We start from the raw sequence: 8047 nt of genomic DNA, 5'->3' as shown, positions 1-8047 counted from the left end.
GGCATGCAAAGAATCAATTTGGCTTAATCGACTAGTAACAGATTTGGGAATCAAAGAAGAGATGCATGTGTTATATTGTGATAGTCAAAGTGCTATACAATTGGCTCGCAATCCAGTTTATCACTCAAAGACAAAGCATGTGGATGTGAAGTATCATTTCATCAAGGAAATGCTCGAGGATAAGCAACTTCAGCTTGTCAAAGTTCACACCACAGAAAATCCTGCTGATCTACTTACAAAAGGACTTCCCTCAGAGGGCTTTGCGCATTTTCGCAAGCAGTTAGGTGTAGGGTAGTACATCACTTCTCTACATCTCTTGTATATTAGCTTGTATAGTAGCTTCTCTCACACTTAAAGTACCACATTGGACTTTAAGTGGGAGGTTGTTGGGGTATAAAGCCCAATGTGGTCGCCCAGGTAAGTGGGCGGGCCGCCAGGTACGTACACATATTCTTTTGTAAAAACCTAATAAGAACTCACTATGCTCTACACATTACAGTAGAGCGAGTTCACCATATCGTCGTGCTCTTCTTCTCGCACTCTCTCTCGCGTCGCACTTCCGCTCGTACTCCTTCACAACGTAGTAGGGGGGCAGACTTTTATAGTACTGCACTCACAAGCATTTCAAGCAAGCGTGACAGGCGGGCTGGATAGGGAGCGCGAGTCTCAAACGGGAGGTGGTGAGGTCGATTCCGAAGCGGGGGAGGTTGCGTTACATTTTTTCCATGCAGAGATTGGATCAATGGTGGATTGAATATCCACCGTAGATCCCTCGAGAAAGCCCTGTGACACTTATGAACAAGGGGGGGGGGGGGGGGGGGGGGGGGGGCATGCCTCATCACTATATCACACGGGCATGCTCAAATGGGATCAATGGTGGAGGAGGAAAACGCAGGGCATGACAATCGTGGACCGTTAGATTCGACAATTTCCCCGAATTTACAAATTTGCGCCGAATTTACTAATCGGCCCACATTTACAATGTGACATACTCGAATCCCCTATGTTTCAATGAACGCATGCGGGCGTAGTGGTTAGTGCACATGGCTCACAATGGGGAGGTCGCGGGTTCAAAACATGGGGTGTGGGCTACCCCGAGTTTACAAGCCTACCTGAATTTACTTTTCTCCCCGAATTTACAAATGAGCATCTAACAGTCCGAATCCCCTCGACCGTAGATCCCATTTGGAGTCGCCCATGCGAGATAATTGGGGGGGGGGGGGGGGGGGGGGGGGGGGGGGGGGGGGCGCTCAAGGCTAACTTACACAGGGTCTTAAGGGAAGGGCGAGTGGTGGGATCAAGGGCAGAGAAGCTAGGCATGAAGGAGAGGGAATCTCGGCGCTCCACGTCAGCATAAAAGTTAAACTTTGATGTGGCACGGCTGGGTGGCGGGGCGGGGCTAAGCTAGAAAAAAATTGGATTTCGTTGGGCACATGGCACATGATTGGTGGGGGGGGGGGGGGGGGGGGGGGGGGGGTTGAGGATGTCCTTAGTTATGCAAGAGGACCTGTATGCAAAATCAGAGGGAGTGGGTCTTGTCGGCACGATTGTTGAGCGCTTGCCAATGGGGTATTGCACTGAAGCATGGCCTTGTGATTCTGGCATATCCGTTTTGTGGAGCGAGTACCAAGAGCAACAGGAAGTGTGAGGTGATGCAAGCCCAATGGCGCCAACAAAGGGGGGGAAAACAAGCTTGCGGCAAGAAAGGGGCGAGGAGAAGGCATGGGGTTGACCAGGCAACCCCGGTTGGGGAGGCTGTAGGGGCGGCCACACCTCCAAAAGCTATCCAAAGTAGCCCTCGTCTGAGAGCAAGGCAGATAGACCTGAATGCCAGCCCTAAAGCAAGCCCTTTAAAGAAGGGGAGTGCCAAGCCCAAACACCTGCTTCTACCAATCCGCGGCCTAAGAAGAAGTTGGAGAAGGCATTTGATTTGGATGAGGAGAAGAATGAGAAGATGCCAACACAACACATGTCCCACCACAAAAAACCAATAGAGTTGCAAAAAGGAAAGGCAAACAGCTCCTTGATGAGGAGGTAGGTGACACCAAGTTGAAGGAGGAGGAGCCGAATGATACAAAAATGAAAGCAAGCCAGCCAGGTGAATGCAAAGAAGATGACAAGGAGATTGAGGGTAGTAGCATGCAATTCATGTCATCCGGGTTGATGCCATATGTGGAGGTGTTCTTGCCCGATGGGAAGCTTGCCCGACAATGTCGTGCAAGCGATTAATGCCCTAGACGGTTTTTCTTTGAGTTGGTAAGGTGGCGAATGCAGAGGCATCTCAAGAGAGAGCATGGCCTTGACATATGCATCCCAGTACGAAAGTCGGGTTGCCATTCCCAAGGAGAGCCAAGGCACCAAGGGCGAGAGTAGAGAAAGCTGAATGGCACAAATTTGCAAAGAAGCGGTCCGAGGACAAAGAGAGGAAGTTCGCAATAAATGTAAAAAAGGTTGAGGATCTTCATCGTCTTTGAGCAATTGAGAAATGGGACAAGATCATACCAGAGTTTAGAATTGTGCCAAAGGCGAAATTTGTGGAGAATATTGTGAAGGACTGCATGACTGCCTACCATCCATCAACTCAATCGTGCCTCGCACGCATTCAAAAACGTATCGACAAAGGCTATGATGTGCATGTAAGCTGGTTAATTAATGGTTAAGTGACTTCTTTGTTGCATTCCTATGGATGTTGTTTACATCCCTTGTATGTTTGAAGATTTATCATGTTAGCATGCTTAAGTTCCTTGTTTGCTTATGGTCGCTATGACAAGCATGTAAGTCTCATAGGCTAGATGATTTCACAGATTTTATGTTTTGAAGGGCGGTTTGTGCGCATGTTCAAAGTGTTTCTATGCTTATGGATGCTACAATTTAACTTACATTTCTTGTAACTTGCCGATTTCAAGGTACACCCCGATGACCTTTGGGTTGTCGATATCATGGCCATCGAGTGGTATCTTTCATAGTCATCAAGGTTCTCATGGCAAAAAGGGTGAAGATTGGTAAACCAAAACCTAGGACAATCAATGACAAACATAGATAAACAAGGACATAGTATACTTGAACCATGGAGGCACACAACATATAGTTACATGGGTGGATGGGATGGCATGAGAAGAGGCTTTGGTGGATGAAGCTTCAAAGAATTCCTCTACTTGCTCATTTTCTGAAGATAATCTTTCTTTAGATGGCCATATTTGTGTCAAAATTTGCATTAAAAGTGATTATGAGGATTGCTCTTACCGCCATGATGTTGTCGCTAACGACCACCATGATTGAAGTTTAAATGGTGGCAGGGAAGGTGCGTACTGGTGTTGAAGGAGCCTTGGCATTTGGAGGTATTGTCATGAGGTTTGGCTGGTTTTGCAGCTCATGGCAAGTGCCACTGGTTGGCAGGGCAGGTGCGTGCTGGTGTTGAAGGAGCCTTGGCGTTTGGAGGTATTGTCATGAGGCTTGGCATGGAAGGTGCGTACTGGTGTTGAAGGAGCCTTGGCGTTTGGAGGTATTGTCATGAGGCTTGGCCGGCTTTGCGTCTCGTGGCAAGTGCCACTAGCTGGTGGGCTCCCGTAGATTGACCACAAAGAGCTTCTCCTTGATGGATTTTGGTCACCAAGGGTTGCACTTGTAGGTCCACACTATGTGGTGATGAATGCCTACCAAGAGGATAGAAGGGCTACCACCAAATCATGGTTTGTAATGTCTTAGGGACGGCCAATCCCCGGATAATGACCTCATCAAGAAGAACCTGCCAAGCATCCACACACTTGGCAGTGCTTTGTCCTTCTTGCATGTTGGTGTTCACCAATCTCTTGATTAGGGAGTCTTGGTAAACTAAGTCGGTAGCTCATATGTCTTGTGAAAGAAAGACCATATAGCTTCTGTTGACTTCAAAGACTACACCATTGGCTCTCATCAATCTCCGCAATGGAGGATGATCTTCACGTGGACTCCACTGACACAGGACTTGGAGCTAGAGTGGAGATAACATCCCATAGTAGAAGCTCCTTGATATAGAGCTCCATCTTCAATTTTTAGACTTGATAGTCGTTGCCATTAAGTTTGTCTATGGTGTGATGTATAGCTTTAAGAGAAGGGGTGGAAGAGATCTTTGCTATGCCGTCAGGTTTTAGATACCTTGGAAGAGAGGAGCAAGAAGCAAGACGAATATCGCTAAGAGGGTGTCTTGGAAGAGAGGGATTAAGGATCAAGGATCTAGTTGCTTGCAAGCTTGAGTGAGATGTTAAGCTAATAATAGGGGCTCTGATACCATGTAGGAAAAACCAAAACAAACACTAATACTAATCTTAAGCTAATGACTAATGCGCACAATGAATAGAAAAGAGTACTCAGCTGAATGTATTACCTTGATTGCACAATAATTCGTTGAATTGATACAAGACTTGTTTATATACATGAATGGGAGTTCATTGTGCGTGATAGCTAGAGCTAACTAGGGTTGAAATGTAGGAGCTATTGTAGGAAGGTAACTGGCCACTAGTTTAGGGGTGATTGATGAGAGAAAATAGGACCTCATTTAGGTAAGAAGTGGGATGGCACTCCCACTTACAACCATTTTAACAAAAAGACCTTTTACAAAGAAAGACAATGTCCATGAAACTTATAACTTGCTCACATGCTTCATGAAGCTTCAAAACATGCAAAGAATGTAAGCATAGAAGGAACTTAAACATTCTCACAAGCAAGTGGAGCAAAACTTGGACAATGGTGGGTGGGTAAAATGGGCCCATAGTAACAAACAAATGTGAGGAAATACCTTCATGCAAAGAAACCTGGTGGCCATGAAAGCTATAGCCAGCTAGCATGCTTCATGGAGCTTTAAATCATATGGCTCAAGTATCAGAGTTGTCCTTGTTCATCTATACTTGTCCTAGTTTACCAAGCGCCACCCTTTTTGCCACAGGGAACTTTGGGTTGAAGGTTTCGTGGCGATCGGGTTGTGGGTTGAAATCGGCTTGTCACCACCAAGAACGAGCATTTGGCCTTTGGAAAAGGGGCAACCTTCTTGATCTTAGAAGAGATGGTGAAGTTGACCCCTTAGAAAGCATTTGAGCGAAGGGCTCTTGCATAGCAGTGAGCCTTTGTTGCTAGAAGCCTTCACTTTATGCATCTTTGACTTCGGCTTCGTCTTAAGATGGACAAACCCTTTCTTGTGCTCATCCTTGATTATCCTAGGTCCTAGAATAACCAAACTTTGCCTTATGGGGGTCTTTGGTTTGTAGGTTCCACTTCCCTTGCATGGCCCTAGTTTATTTATGCTCGTCCTTGATTATCCCAAGTCCTAGTTTACCAAGCTTTGCCCTTTTTGTCATGGGAACCTTTGGGTTGTAGGTTCCAGTGTCCTAGTTTCACACGAGAACTCTTTTACGTGTTACTTGCTATGTAGTTCGTCCTTGTTGTCCATGGTTGTTACTAATTTGCCCAGAGTTGTTCTAGTTTGTCCTTGTTTGTCATCTGGCTGTAAACATTATTAATAGGAGAGGTGGTCCAAGTAAGCCATGTTTGATTTTCCTTGCAACGATCCCACTTTGCGTGCTTGGCCTTGTTTGGAATAGACGCCCTTGTTTATCTATGCACGTCCTCAGTTATCTTAGGTTCTCGTTTACCAATCTTCGCCCCTTTTGTCACGGGGACCTTTGGGTTGTGCGTTGTAGGCTCACTTGTGTGTGTGTGTGTGTGTGTGTGTGTGTGTGTGTGTGTGTGTGTGTGTGTGTGTGTGAGAGAGAGAGAGAGAGAGAGAGAGAGAGAGAGAGAGAGAGAAGCCCTCGGGTTGTACAGTTAAATAAATATGACCTACAAGCAAGCGCATGCACATGAACAAAATGTCACAAGATTTTGAGCTCTCAATGGCACCTTCTTCAAATCTTGCAAGCAAATTCTCCTACAGTAAGGCCAAGAGATGCAACATAATATAGATCTGCAAAGAATTACTCGTAAAACAATACAATTGAACCCTTGAGATGATTTGGGAGAGAGTGAAATACTGTGTGCGCATCCGGGTGTAGCAACATTCGCACTTCTTTTGGTATCATGAAGAACCGATAGATCACAAGATCAAGTGTAGATGCATGATCCATGTGAAGGCGTTCCTTTGACTTTGACATTTTTGCAACAAGCCGACAAGTGCCTATATCAAACATGTCCTTCGTGCAACATGCAATTATAGATGGATGTGTTGGTAGGTGATAAAGGTCTGCACGAGATCCAGGTACATGTCTCTCATGAGTATCTTGGACTTTGATAATCACCTTATCAAATTCTTCAAAGTGTTGGACCACCACCTTAAATCCACATCCATGCCTTTGGGATTTTTGTTCTCGTCGCTTGTCTGCACCTTTTTGTTGAATCTTACCCCATCGATGACACATGTATTCTTGCACGCACTTGCTTAATCCATGCTTCTTTGTTGATCTGACCAAGAAAAGCTTTGTTTGATGCTTTATCATAATGTTCGCCAATTGTTGCTCCACTTGGGATTGGGTTGTCTAAATTGATGTGCTTGAAGTAGTAGTAGACCAACTACAAGCAGGCCAGGAGGATACATTGTGGGAAATGGGTTTCTCTTCCAACAAACAACCACACGCAATTACCGAATCTCTTATGTAGTCATGAGATATCCTATGTTTTCTCATGTCAATGCACCATTCGGTCTTGATTGCGTTAATAGTGGTAGCCACTCCCAAGTGTTTTTCATGCCTTGAGGGACAATGGATTGCACGTACAATGCGCGCCCAATCTTCTATGTATGCGATTTTCAGGCCTGATGATTTCAGTTGCAAATAGAGTTGTTGTGAGGTTGCAATTGGATAGAGGGAGAGATCATCTCTCAATCTATTCCACCTCTTTAGACTCATCAAACCTCTCACATCATGTGCTTTTAGATTTGAAAGCGACATTGTGACTGCCCCAGCCAAATCCTCCACCATTAAGGAGTACATCTTCTCATCAAATGAGAAGAATGTGTTTGATAAGTATTGTAATGCATCTAAAGAATCCCCAAAGTCCTCAACATCAGGCAATGGATCCATACAAACATCCATCTCATCCCCAAGATTATGGTCTTCCAAAAAGACGTATTGATCCAGATCATCATCGCTTGATTCGCCCTCCGTAGTAGTGGCAAAACCAAGATAATCTTTAAACAAAAGATTGGATGCATCGTTGGCTTGATGCACGTACATGAGCATAATAATGCAAGGCTGGCAATTTTAACCCCTTGCATGCAACCCAAATTGCTGATATTAAACATGCACACATTAGTGAGACTTTGGTAGACAAAGAGATTGGAAAAATAGTGGAGACATTAGATGCTTATTGCAATGCACCACACACACACAAGGGAGAGAACATGGTTGACATGCCTATCAAACTCCATTGTGTGTAGCCTCGTCAAAGAAACTTTCTTCGTTCCAGGATGTTCTTTCTCAGACCCTAAACCATCACCCAGATGGTGCCCCTTCCATTAACAAAACCTTAATGGCCATTACTGAGGAGCATCAATAGCTTTACTGGCTAGCCCTCTTTTTGAAAGGCACACTTTGCATCCAGCCCCATATTTTGCTGAAGAACAGATCTTTGAAAATGGGCGATGGCTGATTTACTGGCTAGCACTCTTTTTGGGAGGCACACTTTGCATCCAGCCCCATATTTCGCTGAAGGACTGATCTTTGAAAATGGGCGATGGGCAATCTACACAACAAGCAAGGAGGGTGGTCCTACACTAGAAGTAGACGCGCACAGGATGCGTGATCTGCCAACAAGCAAGGAGGGTGGTCATACATCAAAAGCAGGCACGCACGCGTTTCCCAAATTCCAACCATTCAAAAATGTAACCCACCCGCACCCAACGAAATCCTTTTTTTTCCCCAGCTCAGCCCCGATTGAGACAACTCAGCCCCACCATGCCACCTAATGCCACATTAGCAGGCATGTCCGCGTTTACCAATTTTGTCCGAGTTTACTTTTTATGCTGACGTGGATCGCCAAGATTCTCTCTTCCTTCGCGCCCAACTCCCTATGGCAGCCATGT

The 8047-nt window shown here is 45.4% G+C and overlaps 2 pseudogenes; one reads left to right on the top strand and one right to left on the bottom strand.

Moving 5' to 3' along the window:
* The first annotated feature begins 1511 nt into the window (after positions 1-1511).
* Positions 1512-2038, top strand: LOC147418243 (uncharacterized; annotated as a pseudogene).
* Positions 2039-5945: 3907 nt separating this feature from the next.
* On the bottom strand, positions 5946-7205 carry LOC147418242 (uncharacterized; annotated as a pseudogene).
* Positions 7206-8047: the final 842 nt, after the last annotated feature.

This window comes from Adiantum capillus-veneris, chromosome 30 (genome assembly GCF_014529385.1).
Source record: "Adiantum capillus-veneris isolate H3 chromosome 30, ASM1452938v2, whole genome shotgun sequence".
NCBI lineage: Eukaryota > Viridiplantae > Streptophyta > Polypodiopsida > Polypodiales > Pteridaceae > Adiantum > Adiantum capillus-veneris.
The sequence above is the reverse complement of the archived record's forward strand: the minus strand, read 5'-3'. Positions and strand labels throughout refer to the sequence as shown.